Consider the following 19,132-nt stretch of genomic DNA (forward strand, 5'->3'; position numbering starts at 1 on the left):
TGTTTTCATTGAGAACTGAAGCCTGTTGTCAACAGGTACTTGGCGTTAGGGCACTGTTATAGCATCATATGTGAATACAAAGTTGATTATTTCCTCACCCCCGACATGAGATGCATCTATGTTTGATCATTTGATTTATCCAGAGGCAGGATTGGTGAAATAATACTCCCCCTTAACTACTGTACCCTATACTTACAGCTGAGTGTGTCAGTGCTCCAACATAACACCTAGACATGTCCCCTTTCTTAGAAATGGAAAAAATATATATAATTTAAACTGATTTGTCATGCAACAGTAGTGAAGTTGCAGTTAAAGCTATGGTCTACGATTTGGAATATTGGTAATTATAATGAACATCGTTTATATGGCGATTATGGTCCTGTAGTCCGATCTACACAATATGAATAGCAAAAAGAACCAAAAAAATCCATTCGGTCTATCAACCGTAGGCCTGCATAGAAATTGACCAATAGGAGCCATCCGCCACGGGAGGTTGAAAGGCTCCCCTCCCCTTGTCTCCCCTGCTCCTCGTCCTCCCACGTCGTCCCCTCCCAATCCCCCTCCTTCTCTGTAAACTCTGAGCAGCTAGTGATTAGCTTAGCAGCTTAGCTACCGGAGCTTCTGTTATGTTATGGAGAAGGAAAAGACCGATACGAGCAAGCGGCCTCTGCTCGCCCCAACGGCGAAGGTTTGAAAAACAAACTTAGTCAACCAAGGAAAAATCCGAAACCAAAAAGCAATGTGACCTAAATAGGAACCAAAGACGAGTCAACATCGGGGATTCCTTTGAGCGGTGGAGAGGGCAACGCAGGATTGGGACTGAAAACAGATGCTGAGACAGCAGACTTGTTGTTAAACAGGTAATTTTTGCGTTTTATTGTGGTAGATGTTACATAAATAGGCTTTTTTCAAATCCGTCCCAGAGGCTCAACTGATTTTCAACTGACCACAGCTTTAAGGGCAGCCGGCCTTTTAATGAGATAGCACCTGTTGACTCTTGTTTGGCAATATTACAAGGTGTGTCACAGATATCTGAAAAGGTCATTTGTACCATTATTCCATCAAGCTGCTCTGTATTCATTCAAAGAGGCTTTCAAACCTGTGCAGAATCTTCAAATAAGGATTAGTCATAATATGAACTACTAACAGGGGTAGAGACACTTTGGCCTCATCAAGAGAAAATGGTTGTTTTTGCCAATTAAAGAGATATTTTGCTGATTTTAATCCAAGTTTGTGTCATGAAAATGTGGGTATGTTGTTCAGATGAATGGTGTTTGGCCTGTCTCTGCGGCGGAAGTCCCCGCGGAATGGAGCATCGGAGATCTGCTGAATTTTGCCGAATGACGAGTTTTGTACATTACCATGACACCAACCTGGATTAAAATCAGCAAAATATTTCTTTAATTAGCAAAAACAACTGTGATGACGCATTTCTGCAAAAATGCATTTTGGAACCGTCTCGATCACGCATCTGGCTAAAAAACAACAACAGCAGCATGTAGGCTATACTGCCGGTCGTGCTATAAACCCTGTCGACTTCACACAGTGCCTTTCCGTGTACATTTACGGGAAAGGAGGAAATGATCCTCTGTTTTATAAAGGTGACATCAATTTGCCGTTCGAGGCAGGCAGTGAGCTGATGATTACGTAAATGATAGAAAAACATTGAAAGCCTCTAAACTGTATATGTGGGAGGTGGATGCGAGTGTACTTACCGGATGACAAAGAGAGGGACGGAAAATTGAGGGGAGGGGAAACACTGGAGGACAGCTCTGGACCACTCTAAAGAAGAGAATAAAAGAAGGAGAAGTGGGGAGAGAGGAAAGAAAGTGAGGAATAGAAAAAAAAGGGACAAAAATAAATGAATTAGTGAAGTGTAATTTGCAGACATCCACTGGGCTGCTGACTTCTTTTTTCAGCGTCATCTTGTACAGTAATATTCCAGATGCTTGTAATGCTTTTAGGGGAGACACTGACACACAAACACACAACGCACATCCCTACACAAGTCGAATACGCAGAATACTCACACACAACACACACTGGGGTGTAATCACTCCCTCCGCCCCTCCCCCAAGCTCCTATTTGACTTGTGCAGAATTTTTAATCATTCCTCTGGCTTCTGCTTAATAAACCTTTAATAGGAATCTGCTTCCCTTAAGAAAGGCTGCCTTCGTCAGAGAGAGTGGTGGAAATGAGCTGGCAAATTAGACAAATGGCACCACCTACGCATTTGCTCTGCTGTAGCTTTTGAGTGGTAGGTATGTCACTGAGGATGAAGAGAGTCTACTAAAAGCTTCACATGTAAATGTAAAGTACAGATCAAGTCAAAGGGACAGACGGAGCGAAGGAGTGACACAGGAACACAGCTATAGATGGAAAGGAGGATAATCCTCCACTTGGCAAGCCATCTTATATCCTTATGTCTGCAACGACGGCAAGACAAATTCCTAAACATTTCCTGTACTTAGCAGTGACTGTGATTCTGCTCGTGTCTCTCGTCACATCATCACAGCTCCATCTTGCTCCGTCCAGTGCAGGATAGGAACTGTGGCGGTAATGGTTTCTTTATACAGTAACTCTGCAAGATAAACTTTGCCAGATAAGAGTAGACACGGCAGGATAGATTTCAACAACTAAGTGAGGGAAAGTTGCTGTTCTGCAAGAATGTATTTACATCTTGGATTACCCTATCCTCGAATTGTGTAAACTCAGCAAAAAAAGGTACCCTCACTGACCACTTTGTTCCATTTTGCAGGCTTATCATACTGTACATCTTTTGGATATGATATACATTTATATGTATGTATGTATATGTGTATTTTATGTTTGCATTTGAAAACCCAGCCATTGTTTTTCATGCATTTTGCATCAAATACTGCTGTCCATCAGTACATGCTAACAATGTTATCCAGGAAACATTTGTCAAGCTTTCATTTCCATTGTTGGGTCATTTACCCAAGCGCTCAGCCTATTACTTCCTGTATGGCCATTTCCTGGAGGATGTCTCTTTCCCAGAGGAACCATCTCTATAATGATTTGAATCCAATGTACACCAATAATAAATAATATTTCCAAGTGCTATCCTTTTTGCGAAATGTAGACCACGGAGCAATACCGAGGATATACCACATTAAACATTAACACATGATATTGAGGCTAGATGCTGAAAAGAAAATCTGACAATACAAAGGGAATGTTCTTGATTATACAAACTGTAATGGCAAAAAGAACAGGTTTGTGTATTAAACAGTTTGGCTCAATTACCATCTCATTAAGATTAAGGTCAGCGACAACAACAGCCTGATAACATGGACATATACAGTTTCAGTTAACTTATATTACACTATATTCTAATAAGTAAGAAACACACACAGTATAGTAGTGGCAACCACTTCCGTCTCTGAGAGTCAGCAATTAGTCCAATATGGCTCCCTTTGAGGGCTAGAATAGATGCGTGAGTGTGCTATCATTTAACAATGGTGTACATTGAACAAACTGTACCTCTCAGCAACCATAAATGGTTAATACAGCTGCAAGACACCTCATTAAGGTGCATACACTGAATATTAGGGCAATGAAGGATCACATGCTTGGAATATAATACGGTATATTGTTTTGGATGACAGAACTTCACAGAAACTGACTTAGTGTGAGGGAGTTAAACACAAAAAAATAAATCAATTAGTAATCAGGAACTGATTTAAGGGATCAATAGTTCTCGACAGGTAATCTCCACTAAAACGGACCCTCCTCCATCCATCCTGTCTTTGAAGTCATCTGCCTCTTATTCCATCTATCCATCTCTCTTTCTCTCCTCTCCTCTTGATGTGGATGGGCCTCTCCCACAGTGGCAGCTTATGTGGATCAAATATGCTACATGTCAAGTGGCCTAACAGACAGAGTGCTGTTCACAGGCCTCTTCAGCCAGGGGAGAGGATCAGTGGGTACAATCTGCACCAAAAAAGGGAAGCTATGTCACATGCGGAGAGCAAACATAAAAAGGCAAGCTATGTCACATACGGAGAGCAGTATTTATGTTCTGCTGATCGTTTTGGTGAGAACATGAGAGTAGGATCCAGAAAGAGACAGAGATGGACGGCTACAGAAAAGTGATAACGTACAGAACGCCAATCAAAATCATCTGTTGGTGGTATAAAAACAATTAACAGAAAACAAACTAAATATTCAAATACAAGGACGTACACACCCCAAATAATTAAAAATCTGGTAAAAAAAGAAAAAAAGGAAACTTAAATCAAAGAGAATAGTGTTTTGAACAGCTGATCGCCTCAGGTAGGTGTACAGCCACAGCTAAGGTCTTAAACACTCTGTAAAGTAGCAAGGATCCACTCATGAAAAGTTATAGGCTAAAGCTAGAATGCAGAATTTTCTCATATAAGATTAACGTCTGTTACATTCAAGCCTTTGCTAAACGAGTTCACTCAATACTGATTACACCTATCTCAAACACGTAACTGCCATTTTGCCTTTAATAGATTCTTGCAATGGACGGGTCCCCAGAGAGTTCAGTTCAATCCTGGTGGAGATTACTCGCTCAGCGCCGAGCACAGACACCAACAGCCCGGCAGAGAGGAGCGTTGCGAGCTTGGGGATCCAGGCTAGGTCAAGAACAGCCTCTCATATACCATGAGACGTATACCATGGGACTATCGATTACCAACAACCGTATGGTTAGCTGCGTTAGGTGATAACGGAGCGCTGTTCTGCATGAAAACATCCCTGACATAGCCGTGGAGCCGTGCCCGCACCAACCACAAGAGGCATGAAACAGATATTAGTCTTGCTCATTTTCAACACAAAGAAACTAGACTAGCGAACTAGAGCGCAAAAAGGTAACCATAGAAACTCCCAGCAAGCACCAGTAATGGAAACACAATATCAAACAAAGAAAGGATGTACTTAGCTACCTGAGGCTCCCTCTACCCTTGCCCTATGTGTGTGTGTGTGTGTGTGTGTGTGTGTGTGTGTGTGTGTGTGAGTGTGTGTGTATTTTTAGAAGTTGCTATTATGAGTAACATCCAGTGATGCACTAATAATTCCTTTGATTAGGTCAACAGGTGAGAGGCCGGTAATCTCTGCCAGATTTAAATGGTGTAAACAGTGGCAGCTCTACCATCATCGCTCATCCAATGACAGGTCTACGGGGGAAACACACAGGGGTGCTGATTAAAAGGACAGCACTGTTAACACAGCCAACCACACACACTCCCACAAGATGAGATATGGCAGGGGAAGTGACATTATCCGCGTTACCTGGAATAGCCCCGTCTAAAAATAAAACACATGCAAACTTTGGGAACACATATTTAGGAAAAATAGGGTTATAAAGCCAGTGTGACATTACTGGGAATGCCTAAAATAGTTCCAACTACATATAAACATGCTGATATATCTTTATGTGATATATAAATGCAAACAATGACTGGAAGGGTGATAGCCACCTAAATGTAATAAGCTATCTTACACATGAAAAGAATGGCTGTTAAGATCAAGAGCTAAAAGCAGATTTCCCCGGCTCAGGAAATCGACCCAACCCGTAGCCTGACATGGAGCTCTCTGTGGGACTCGCTGCTGGCTGCTCTCTTGAAATGAACAGTCCCTGTCAGGGTACTGAGAGGATAACTCTCACATTGTCCCCGATATCAGATATCTTCTCACAGTGAAGGGGACATCAAGCAACACCAACTTTATGACCAGAGGAGCACTCTGAGAAAACCCCGCCTCTTGTTTACCATGCAGCTGTGTCCCAGAGGGCGGCAGGGTTTCTGAGAGCGTTGAAGCAGGGTCACCAGATTGAAAAGTTCTGATTCTGTGGCCAGAGAAATAAGCCAGTGAGACCTAAAAATAGAAAGGTCACTTCTAACCCTATATCGTAATTTCAAAGCATAATTCTGTCAGATAGAAACAGGAACACTAAAGATTGATTGAGCTGCAGGAATGAAACTGGACGTGTGGTATGACATTATTATTGTATACAACTGATTCCCAACATTAGACTTGATGGGCGTGTCCGTAGCAGTTATGGATTCCTCTATCATGACTACTGTCCAACAATGAAAACCGCCTTCACCCTCCCACAAAACGTCCAGGCTGCACCCGTTTGGACATGCTTTCACTGGTAGGACATCTGTTCCCAAATCTCAAACAATCCAACATGGCGGCTCGTTTTGAAACTTTCTCTTATATTATAAAAATGTGTTTCTGAAAACATTTGAGGCGAGAGATAAGCCATGTAGTTGTTTTAACCTGTCTTCAATTTAGATCCACAATAGTTAATTTAAAAGACTTGAGGGAGTTTTCAGGAGACACCCCTGAATAAATTATCTAAACATCAACTCCTCGAAACACTTGGCAGCACTACCAGAATGCACCACCCCTGCCTACATAGACAAGAGCCGCTTGTCAATCTGCTTTCTCCTCTGTACTTGTGCTCTCGTGGACTTTTGAAACATCATTAGTCACAGCCTAAGTACTGTTCCAATTCAATAGTCTGCATCTCGCCAAGTACGGTCCAAATGCCCGGATGTGACTTGCTCCGCCCATTTTATGGACTTCAGACAGCCAGGTATCCCAGAACGCATTTCACCCTGACATCAGCGAAGACGGCGCAGGAGACAACACAGAACTTTGAGTTATAATTTTCTAAATGCTACTGTATTTGTGTCACGAAAAGCAGATTTAGGGTGTTTTTAGGCGATAATATAGTCGTTTAAACTTTGAATCTGCGGTTGATGTATCAAGATAAAGCCTATTTTAAAATTTGTTTCAACTTTGTCGGAGATGTGTGGTCCTGGGGTAACCCTGACAACCAAGACGAGCTGAGATGGTGACGTCATCAAGTCTGCTGCTGTTCCAATAACAGAACGCATGGACTGCGTCCTCCCGTCCTCTGGAGTCTGGACTCCCTAGTCGAACTTGTCTGAACTACTAAGTCCACAAGTCCGAACTTGGCGTACTTGGTATTGAGTAAGGGCTAAGGAATGGGAAGCGTGGAAATGACAGACACTGTGGACACGTACCATTAGAGTAAAAACAAAACAGCCACAAGCAGCCGGTTAGCATAACATAGCACAAAGACTGGAAGCAGCTAGGTAGCTAACTCTGTCCAAAAGCAACAAAATCAGCACATCTGAAGCTCACAACTTATGACATTATATCTTGTTTGTTATTCCTGCACAATCATGTGTAAAAACAGGTTTTAATTTTACGCTGGGTATTGTATTGTCTTGTCATCACTGTGAGGCTGCCAGGCAACAAGTTGAGACTTCAGGAAGTTATTGTGCCCATTTTCAGGTTTTGTGCCTCTCATTTAACTGTTGGCAAGACAGTGAGTAAGCTGATATCCCCAAATATCAAACTACGTATATACAATAAACAGTATATATATATTTAACTGCCTTTCAGTTCTGTGAGATTCTGTCCTCAGCTTTGCTCTGTTGTGGTTTCAGCTTGGTTTCCATACCAATTTTGTTTACTTGACAACGCATGGGTGACATAAATAAATACACTGCAGGCCACTACTTTTGTACAAATATTGCATAATCTGCTACTGCAGCTGGTCCCATTATCTGCAGTGAAATGCTGACATTTGTGAAAGCTCTGATATTCTGAAATATTTAGCTATGTATCAAATATTCTTAAGCGACATAAGGCGCCGAGAACTTATTCTGAATGACTGCATTTTGTGTTACTGCTAACCCTGCCTAATTCAACAAAACACTATTCTGCTTGGAGATGTGTCACTTGAGGTCTGTTTTTTTTACATGAGAAAATAATTTTTTTGACCATGCTGATTACATCATACATAAAATATGTGATTTGTGGTTTTCATTTAAAGATACACAAGAAGTAGACATTTCCAACCAGAAGAGCAGCTAGCTTGAATAGATTGAAAACAGTACTGATATTCTCAGTAGGATGTGGGTGAAATTGAAACGGGAGGTAAAGACAAAAGGAGAGGCATCCAGAGAGAAGCAGAGAACGGTGGAGGAGAGAAAAGCGGTCAGGCAAAGAGAGCGAGATGCACACACAGAGAAACCTCTCACATACACTTTGACTTTTCATTTTTTTATTTTCTCTGTGATGCTGTCAGGAGCCAAACCCCTGAGGGCCAAAAGAGAGGCAGCCAGAGAGAAAAGGTGAGAGGGAGAGGTTTTTCTACTTAGTGACTCAGAGGAAAAGCACAGAGAGAACATCCGCCTTGAGGAATGATGGACAACCGTCTTTAAAGACAAAATAAAGCCCTTGTCTCTCTGCACACACAGATAACACACACTGGGACAGTACTTCTAACCCTAATGCATTCATGTAAACTGCTCTTCTGTCGCATTTCTGACACAAAATGTGTTTGCTGTCCCCAGCAGACTGAGACCTGTGGTATTAAACTTGCCGTAACCACAGTAACCACAGGTGTTGCAAAATCAACCAGGACAGAAATTACATCTTTGTATCGCTGAACATTCATAGTCCGACTGATCTGATCCGAGGCTCGTCATGACAGTTAAATAACATAACGAAGTGCATGTCTGAAAGCGGCGTTTGATTAACTTGATGAAAATAACTATGTATGACTTGTGTCATGGTTTCTACAATGACGACAATGTTAACTGGGAACTTGAACAACTGATCTCCATCCACTGGGGTTGGATAAACAGAATGACTGAGTCAATTTTAACTGAGTCGAGAAATATAAACCTTGTGATGATGATCAACCACCTGCTTGTGAAACAACAACACCAGCTGTTGTATTTGGTGACTAGCCGCTTTACATCTCATTCATATTTGTATTTCAGATGATATTTTCTGTTCTGTAGCTCCACTGCTTTCCACAAGACCTGAGTCACTACTGGGGCACAGAACATGGAGATCATGCATGATGCCGGGGAAGTAATTGCCTTCAGGATTAAGAAAGTTAAGCATGGGGAACAACTGTAAATATACATACAGTAAATATTAATATTATATGTGATATATACAGTACATACATTTGTGGTCAACTTGTCAATGTGTCATTTCGGCGGAAAAATGGATGTTAGCATCTGTCACAGTAAGTTTTACATCACTTCTCTTATGATGTGCTTTAATAGTGACACTGTTCTAAACTTTGCATTACTTGCACAGTTTGTTATGAAAGCATTCTAATGGATTCACGAGCTGAGCCCTAACGTTTGTTTAAATGACATTCGAGAAGTGTCCGATGAAAAACGGTCGGGGGCCTTTGACAGATTTCTGGCGCTTGTCGGAAATCCATGTGAGGGAACTGCTCGTCTTTTATACTGTCTGTTTATACTCAGCCAAAAAAAATGTTTGTTTCCCTCACTCCTACTGTAGAGTCCAGAGAGCGTTTTTTATTTTATGAGTTGTTAACGCCTAAAAACGGCCGACAAAAAGCCTTTAAAATCCACTTTGTCTTTCAATACGCAAGAAAAATAACGACATAAATTAGGCCCATATTTAATACTTCATGGTGTTACACTCTGCATAAAACTAGGCATTCCCTCACAGCCATTAGATTATGCAAGTCGATAACAAAATACAGACAATTATGCCATGTCATGTATTCTGCATTTCAACTTAGCTGAGGAGGATAAGTGATAAGCTCAGCGGCTAAACGTTACATAATTGCTTGGACTTGTCATCTGGTACAATAGTTGGCTGATTGAAGATGCTCTTCTGGCACACACACACATACACACAGACACACACACACACACACATACACACAGACACACATACACACAGACACACAGACACACCTCTCATTGCCCAGACAGAAGGAAGCAGTGCTGTAAGAAAGGGGAAGAAGCAACATTCCTGCTGTTTATCTAGTCATCTGATCAGGCCAGCGAGTCATGTGTTGATGCCGTGTTACAGGCTCAGCAGCATGCTTTAGGCTAACCCTAGCCTAATGTATTCTGCTGTGTTTTCAGTTATTCTGTCACACGGCTCTCCATCTTAAAATGTGAGTACGCTACACGCAAATGATGCAGTTCTGCTGAAGAGATTTGTAGATAACTGAAACCTCTGCTGTAGGAAACCCCAAACCATATCCTGCTCCACATTACACATTACATCTCAAAAGGACAGGTCTGATTTGGTCTGGCCTCTTTATGTGTCACAAAAACAACACAAGGAGACACAAAATTCAATCGATAGTTAAGTGTCTCTAAAGGTGACTTAACCTCCCCCCCAAAACATTGACTGTTAAATGCACTCATTATTTTTGCTGACTTCAATGATGATCATCAGTGTATTGTGAAGCCCTACTCTCTCTATTATTGGGCTGGCTGGGTAATAATAGCTATCCAGGAGAGAATGGTACAAAATCAAGTTTTGCATTCTGGAGCAGAGGTCGACAGTTTAATTGGAAGTGCAAATTGCGTTCACATGTATCCCCATAGTGGATTGAGCCATGGGTAAAGTGAGTGTGCACACCGCCAGCCTTTGTGCATTTAAAAAAGGGGGTATGGAAGGTGGGAAGAACAAAAAAAGTGTAGGGGGTGGTTAATAGCTCTCCTTTTCAGTTGCAGTGTATTTTTAGGGCCACATTTGTAGCAGGGCTGCAATTATCATCACTGAAGTGTTGTTTTTACTCTCTGAAGCCTCTTTCACACAAACCAGGGCGCTCCCGCTGCCTGCTACTGAATCAGCTATGCTAATGCTGCCAATTTTTTTGTTAAGACACCGTAAATATTGACTTGATGGCGGGTAGATCCCATCTGTTCATGCGAGAGTAAGCGATTCACTCTTTCTTTCTGTCTGCTTTTCGCTCACCACCTCTCTCTCTCTCGCTCTCCGTCTCTCGCTCTCTCTCTGCTGCCGGCTGAGAGTCTGCAGAGAATACCCCTGTCGTTATATTCAGCCTGCAGCCACACTTACCCTTGCAGTGAAGACACACTCTTTCATCATTGATCCCTCTCTTTCTTTAAGCAGCAAACACCGTGCTCGCATATTAATCTACAACATCTGGACCAGTAAGGGTTGAGGCCAGCGTTTGATCAGTCGTGTTGTATTTAAAGCTGAGAATGATGGAGTAGAGCTCGAGTTCAGTTGTAAAAAGTCTATGCACAGAGGGCAGACGGAGATGCTGGGGTTTACTGAGCTTTTTAGTCGTGTCACAGGCGAGCAGAACTGACCATCCATGATGATGAAGTGTTTCGTGTAGCATGTAGCCTTGCGATGCCCGACCTATCTTCACAACCGGTTTATCATTCTGGGATGATTACTAGTAAGTCATACAGTCCTTAAAGCTATATTCTTAAAATTTGAATTGCCCAATTATTCAATAAAATAAGTGTTAAGTTAAGAGAGAGTTAAAACCTCCATTCTTCCTTCCTTCACTATTTTACATTACAAAAAAAGGGGGCTTCAGCACATTTAGATGAACATGAAAGTGTGTTGGTTTTGCCATTTTAGAGGGGCAGTTTTCTCTCTCACTTTTGGATTACATTTAAAGATGGTTCCTTTGAAAGTGACACCTCCTCTGCCTGGTTGCAGACTGTTATCCATATTTTCAGTAAATGTCAAGGTCCCTCAAATTCAGCTGAGGGTAGGACAGAGTTACAGGGAGCTGGATCCATGCAAACACTCGCAATATTGGAATTGATATAGGTATATTGACTCTGCGGCTGCTGGAGCCGACATTGTTGATGCATGACGGCTACTGCTACTAATAGCGTTTGAGTTTTCTCCGTATGGAAGGATCTGGTGGATGTGCTTCATTGAATCTAACAATGGATAAGCCTGAAGTTCTTTATTATTATTAATATTATATTATTATTATATACATAGCCCAATGATACTAGAACTGTCAGTTTACTACAGGGATGCTCCATTACATTTAAACACATTATATAGACTGCTCTAAATCATTTCTATCAAATGTAATTAAACTAATACTGATGATTCAAGCTTAGTTTCACTGTGTTGTATTTACAGATAAATACATATCCACAGGAAGCCTCCTTAACAAGAGCAAATGCACTTTCCCCGCTGTACCAAATAGTACATATTTAAATGAATTGAACCATGACCACAAAACTGAGACACATGAACCATGTCTATTGCAGTCATTTATCCCTCATTGACTAGAAAGAGGGGACTCTGTTTCGTCCATCATATCTTTGCTATCTCGCAGTCACATTAGGGCAAAATGGAAAAACAGCAAGCTAGTGTTACAGTGATTGCCTCTTCTTGTACTGAATTGGTCCTAGGCCCAGAACCGCGAGAGAATTTTGGACCAAGTTATATTAGAAATCCCAAGGAAGGGAGGATCCGATCAAAGGCTCGGTCAGAAACAATGACCTGGTAATGTGGAAATGTCCATTTCACATGTTTGATATTACAAGCTGATGTGTGTTAGAGGCCCGTGGAGCGTGGGAATCGTAGATGACAGTTACAACAAAAAATGGAGAAGTTGTACTAAAATATACTAAAGGGAATAACTCATAATACATCTTACAGAAATTTGAGTTAGAAGCACAACTCCCATTAGATTTTTCTAAAGGGCTGGTGGGTTATCCCTTTCTTCCCTAAGCACATATCAATATTTAGTGCAGTGAATTTGAAGACTAATAAGCAGTCAGGAAATAACAGCGTTCTGACATTTCAAAAGTCAGCGGGATCATCTCAGAAATATCAAATATTTGAAAAAGTGCAATATCAAATATCACATTTATGGACTGAGAAATGAAACAGTGTGAAATATATGTCTATGCAATATGTGATGCTTTATGTTTTAAAAATAGCTTAGGATGATAAAGTCTCTTTAGGGCCTTGATTTTGCCATTGGATTGCTTACTCCGGGTAGGGAAGGAGTCCTTACCCCAAGTGAAGGAGTTCAAGTACCTCGGGATCATGTTCACGAGTGAGGGGACGATGGAGCGTGAGCTTGGCCGGAGAATCAGAGCAGTGGGGGCGGTGTTGCCGTCGCTCTACCGCACCGACGAAAAGAGAGCTGAGGAAGGCAAAGCTCTCGATCTACCGGTCAGTCTTCGTTCCTACCCTCACCTGTGGTCATAAAAGCTGGGTCATGACCCAAAGAACGAGGTCGCGGGTACAAGCGGCCGAAACGGGTTTTCTCAGGAGGGGGGCTGGAGTCTCCCTTAGAGAGAGAGGGGGAGAAGTTCAGCCATCCGTGAGGAACTCGGAGTAGAGCCGCTGCTCCTTTGCGTTGAAAGGAGCCAGTTGAGGTGGTTCAGGATCATCTAGTGAGGATGAACCCTGGGCGCCTCCCTAGGGAGGTGTTCCAGGCATGTCCAGCTGGGAGGAGGCCTCGGGGAAGACCCAGGACCAGGTGGAGAGATTATATCTCCACACTGGCCTGGGAACGCCTCGGGATCCCCCCAGTTAGAGCTGGTTAATGTGGCCCGGGAAAGGGAAGTTTGGGGTCCCCTGCTAAAGCTGCTGCTCCTGCGACCCGACCCCGGATAAGAGGGTGAAGATGAGATGAGATGATTTTGCCATTGGACCGATGCTTTGCTCGTAGCTGCATGTTACTGTTGTCTTATTCAAGCTATTAAAACTACTTTTAGTATCTTTTTTAAAATAAATTCTATCATCTTTTGTTAGATGCTTCAGTATTTACAGGGCACTTGCAATGAAGCACATATAATTTGGGATAATGAAAATGTATACCGCTTCACTAAAATGAAGCTTAAAAGCATCTGAAAATTAATCAGACCCAGCCGAACGACAGCTTGCATGCTACACATTACATTATTAATACAGATTACATAATTAATACAGAACATACTGTAGAGAGCAATCGCCTCTCAGTCTCATTACATTTTCCAACTTGGCATGAGGGAACATATAGCATCAGCATCGGCCACGCAACCTGCTTATCAATGAGTGATGTCTGACGGTGGATCGGTGAACGCTGCACATCAGTCTTGGATGAAAGATACGGTGAAAAATTGGGCCTCTTGCTTTCATCATTCAGCACCAATCCAATAAAATGTCAGTCGTTTCCAGCTCCCAATGCAACTTGTTTATAATGTTGAACACTTTGAAGTTAAAGAACCCTTTGTATTCACTAATGAGACCTCAACAGCAGAGTGGCAAAAAGGCAAAATAAGAGCCAGATGAATATCTGAGCTGTATATTAGATGGCAGGAAAACCCTCACTATCATTCCTCACTGGCCTGCTCGAGTCTAGTTGTTTTTTAGTTTGCCCTGGGGTGTTTTTGCATCCAGAAACACATTAAATTACACACTGAGACATCCAGATTACATAACTGATCAAGCAGGCTTACTGTACGAGCGGGATGAAGCCATATGTTTCATATTATGCATAGACTTCAACCAATCGCCTTAATGCACTAAGTTATTAATATGCAATCATGAACCGGATGCTCTGGAAAGAAGAAACTCATATTGAAGAGGTGGCCTGTGTTATACAAATTCTGGGAACAGATCCTTTTTCATCAACTGCGACCAGATGGCAGCCAGTGGTGCTATTAAAGAGAACCTAACTGTCTGGGACTGAATAATAATAACCCAAGAAAAATAAATGTGTCTTGCTGCAGTGACCACTGGCAGTGAACAGCACCAAAACTCACCAGTTCAGCATCAATAAGGTTCACTGGGAGAAGCTCATGTCTTGGCCTGTAGAGACAAAAAAGGACATATGGTAAGAAGGGGGGAGGATTTCATAAATCATAGAGGCCGAAATCTGGACTTATTTGGCTGAGGTCTGAAACCCTGCTATACAGTAGAGAAGGCAGGAGCTGAGACGAGCCACACAGAGAAATGAGCACATACCACGTCCCGCTACTCGCCTGCCAAAGAAAACATAAAGTAAATCACAATATCGACATACAGCTTCGCAACAGCCTTAGCTTGTCAGACTTTAACAATAAGGATAGACATGTGGAGGGGTGTGATTCAACATGTTTTTGACATACTACCACGACACTGGGCCTGTCAGTTGGTGTGCCAGGCTGCTTGTCTGTTGGCCTAGCAATCCTTTTGGATCCATCTGTCTGCACTTACACTTTCATAGATCTCTCTGTGAGGCCTTCAAACAGACACAAGGATGACTCGAGGACAGCTCCGTCAAGAATGCGGTGAGAAGAAACTGTGCCGGGATACAAAAAGGCCTGATAGCCCCATCAAAACAAAACGACAGGAATGAAGACAGCCAAGCTAATCAAGACAAGACCCTTCTAATTATGAGAAGATGCAGCGGAAAATAAATGAGAGAGGAAACGAATGAGGGAGCACGCCAGCCTTCAAAAAAGAACCAAGCAGGGAGGCAGAGGGATGTATTCCAACAAAGTCTCTCTAGAATAAACCTTGGAGCAGTTCGATGTGATGCTGGCAAGTGCACCACTTTGAAAACATACGAAATGATGATGTTGTCATTGCTGTTTGAACAAACCCCTAAAGCTACATTCAGGCTCACCATGGAAATACAAGAATCCCAAAAGATAATGGACAATGTGTGCCTTAGACACAGTTCATAGCCTAATCAACCTAGTACTGTCTCTATGGCTGCAGCACTTGAAACCCTGAATCTGTAAATCAAGGTTTGGCATGTGTGTGCCAGGAATTTGATATGCTTTTTTACCGTTCTACTTCTCCATTACATACTGTCATTTAATCTAAAATCCTAAATCTAGTTTTGTTTTTAGCCTCTCTGTGACTCAAAGCAAAGATAACCTATTCTGTCTGGCTACATGCACAGAGACATCGTAAAAAATACTGCAATTTACCTTCAATCTATCCAATTCTGAACAGTAGATTAGATCACACCATCACTGCCTGCATCGCAGAGAGGACACGTACATGCTATGCACTTGAAGCCAGACACGCTATGGTGACTTCACTCAGTTCAGAGCAAAACAGGAACCAGACCCACTGTGGGCCTGTCAAATGGGGACTGGCACGTTTGAGGAAAATATTTGTTCTTTCATCTCTTGATTTATATTTCGTAGAGATATAATCCGTAAGATTTTCATCTAGTAAATTGTCTTTTAAGTTAATATCTATCAAAGAGTGAGTTAAAACAGTGGTGATTGATCAGCACAGTACTTGCCTCTTTGCCAAGTATTTACATTTGTGTCTGTGGCGAAGTTCTCTCCCTAAATGCAAATGCGCTTCGTTAGTCAGTCGTTGCGTTCACTTGTACTCGGAAATCGGGAACTTCAAACTTCTGACAAGTAAAAGTGCAATGAAAGGGAACATTGAAGTCTGGATTCCGAGTCAGGCTCACTCTTGTGTGTCTCGGACGTGTCCCAGAGGCTCGCCTGCAGTTGCATCTTACCGCCAAAGAGGCCGCCAGAAACAACTGCCTCAATTCTTACAGATTAGGATTATAAAGCAATATGGTTAAAAAAAATTAGACAGGCGAACTCTCAAAGATGTGTCAGGCAGTTCTTACAAAAACTATAACTTCCTAAGAATATTATAGAATATCAGCAATACCAGCTGACATCAGCCGGGATCGGCTCCAGCCCCCTGCGACCCCGACAGGGACAAGCAGTTGAAGATGAATGAATGAAGATGAATGAGCAATACCAAAGTGACAATCATTTTGAAGTGTAATAATGGTTGTTTTCCAAAATGATACGATGCAAATAGTGTTGGTTTAGTTCCTCAAATCCTTCAAACTAATACCAGCGGCTGATAATCGATCATTTTTTGCAAAGACAAACAGGGCTCATCATAAAAGCCCTAAAGACGCAGCTATCCTATTACTAAATAAACATACAGCAGGACAGCACTTTACTGTGCAGCACCACCTGGGAAAATAACCAAATAATTCTATCAAAGGCACGGAGCATTGAGTGCACCAAAGATATAGCGCTTACAATGGCATCTGGTCCATAAAAAGAAAACAATAAAACACCTGCACACTCCGTTAGCTTTTAAGCTTCTTAGGTCACCGCTATTCATCAAAACGCTTCACAGACCGGGCTTTAAGCCACAGGTAAGGGATTGTGTGAGGGAGGGCAATGTTTGCCTTTGTAATCACCAGTGAAACATTTACACGGCAATGTCAATAACCCAGAGCAGAATTTGTTTTTCTTTACATAGTAGTTGTGATCTTTAATGAGCAGCAGAGGACACACTCTGGAAGGAGGGGTGGGGGACGACCTTGTGTCATTTTAAAAGAATCTCCAATGACACACAGTGTGTCAAAAGCTCATGTTGAGATCAGATACAGCGGCTGAACAACCTTAAGATAAACTGTAATACACAGGTGCTGCATTTTACGAGACAAGCACACGGTTAATCTGCAAATACGCCTCAAAATGGACGAACCAAGTCTGTGTGAACAGGTGGAATAGCCGAAAAAGAGCTTGTTGAGGCGGCAGCATCTACACACACACACATTCATGAATTCATTTTGAAGGCTGCCAAGCGAAACCTTGAACCAAATAATACATTACGGGCTATTTGCACCGCAAATAAGCCTACGGAGTTGCCCGCAGGTTATTGCTGAACAAATAACACTCTCTACCTTCTGGGTGTGTGTGATAAAACAGGTTTTGGAAATAGAAAAGCTGCCGTCTGACACTATGTCAAACTAAGCAACACTGTCATTTTTACCAGCATTAAAAAACAGACACCTTTTCATTTGTACACCTTCACCTTAATAAAGCAGATGAGAAGCTCCAAACAGTACACTGGCGTTGATTTAACAAGTATTAACACTGAAATCTAATATCCACTCTTTGATTTGATGCAATTGGGCTGAATGCACTGAAAACAAGCACAAGTTTGCAGGACACAACAGCATAACCTGATACCATTTGAACACCTTACTGCTTACAGGTCGCCCTGACAGGGAATCAATGACCCTTTGCTGTGTGAGATGCATGCAGCTGCAGCTCCCAGGTTCACTTGACTGGATCAGCACCAGCAGGCTTTGATGCACCAGTTTAACACATTTAATTCACATTAGATTGAAATTCTTTGGGAGGGCAATAGGACGCGGATGCTACAGTGCAGCAAAGCCACAGTGCACACACACATTTGTGCAAATATGAGATTATAAGGAGCCAGGCTGTGGCAGTTGACTTTTATGGACACTGTGCATCGGGCGGCTGGCTCCTGATCCGTCCCGCTACAGCTAGCTCCCCCGGCTAACCTCCCCTGCCGTCGGAAACATCAATAACACATGCATTTCACAAAGTTACCAAGCCGGGGCGGCTCTCTGTTGGGTCGTGTTAACCCGGTAGAGATGCCACGGCGCCGGCAAAGCGAAAGTAAATTCGATATCAAATTGCTAACATTTTAATGCGTCTGGCTAGCTAGCTAGCAAAAGCTACTGTCTCCAGCTGTGTGTGCGTGTGTGTGTGTATGTGTGAGTGTGTGTGTGTGTGTGTGTGACACAGTGAGAGGACGTCTGAATGATGGGAGCAGGATTTGGAGTGAGCCTTTTCTGAAAGCTAGCGTGATGGAGTTGAAATGAAAGGTGCCGTATCCGTCCAGCAGCCAAACCCACAGAGTCAACTGAACCCAGCCCAGTGTACGGAGCAGTCTGCACACTAACACTAACTCTGCATCTTCCCTTAGCAGCTATGAGACACATTTATGTTGGTTTCCTTACGTGATTTCGGCGTTGGTGACCGGGGGGGTGGGGGGGGACCGGTTTAATCCGACGGCGGAAAGAACTGATGCTGTGCAGAGTCCGGGTCGGGGTTTTTGTCTGTGTGTGGCTGCCGTCGGTGCCTCTGCTCGGCTGTGTGTCTTCCAGCTGCTCCCGCCGCCGCTGCTGCTGCCGCTGCCGCCGCTGCTCTATCCCGTGTCCCTGCGACTGTCTGCTCTGTCTCCCTCCTGCCGGAGTGTCCCGGTGCTCTTGTACCACTCGCCCTCCAGTGGAGAACGGACGGCCCTGATGCGCTTTGATCGGGATGAACCCCTCTTCAGCTGCAGCACGCCTCTCTCTCTCTTCTCCTCCCCCCCACCACCACCACCACCCCCACCAAACCAAACGTGCCCGCGCGTGAATGTATGTGCGTGCGCGAGCGTTTGTGCGTGCACGAGAGTGTGCGCATATGAGTGAATGAGTGTGCCTTGGGTTGACAGAGTGAGTCATCCAGCAGAACTAGTCTCAGCTCCTCCCCGCATTTCCACCAGCTGACTACTGTAGCCGCCA

The 19,132-nt window shown here is 42.9% G+C and overlaps 1 protein-coding gene across 2 annotated transcripts in view; it reads right to left on the bottom strand.

Annotated features, from left to right (window-relative positions):
* The window catches only part of plcb4b (phospholipase C, beta 4b), a 68,345-nt gene extending 49,474 nt beyond the window's left edge, over positions 1-18,871 (bottom strand). For both annotated transcript variants that reach the window (XM_083934217.1, XM_083934216.1), the window contains exons 1-3: positions 18,584-18,871; positions 14,586-14,631; positions 1,716-1,782 (exon numbers count right to left, since the gene is read on the bottom strand). The gene's annotated coding sequence lies outside the window, so the exon portion shown is untranslated. The remainder of the gene's footprint in view (positions 1-1,715; positions 1,783-14,585; positions 14,632-18,583) is intronic.
* Positions 18,872-19,132: the final 261 nt, after the last annotated feature.

The sequence above is a fragment of the Echiichthys vipera genome (genome assembly GCF_963691815.1).
Source record: "Echiichthys vipera genome assembly, chromosome: 19".
Taxonomy (NCBI): domain Eukaryota; kingdom Metazoa; phylum Chordata; class Actinopteri; order Perciformes; family Trachinidae; genus Echiichthys; species Echiichthys vipera.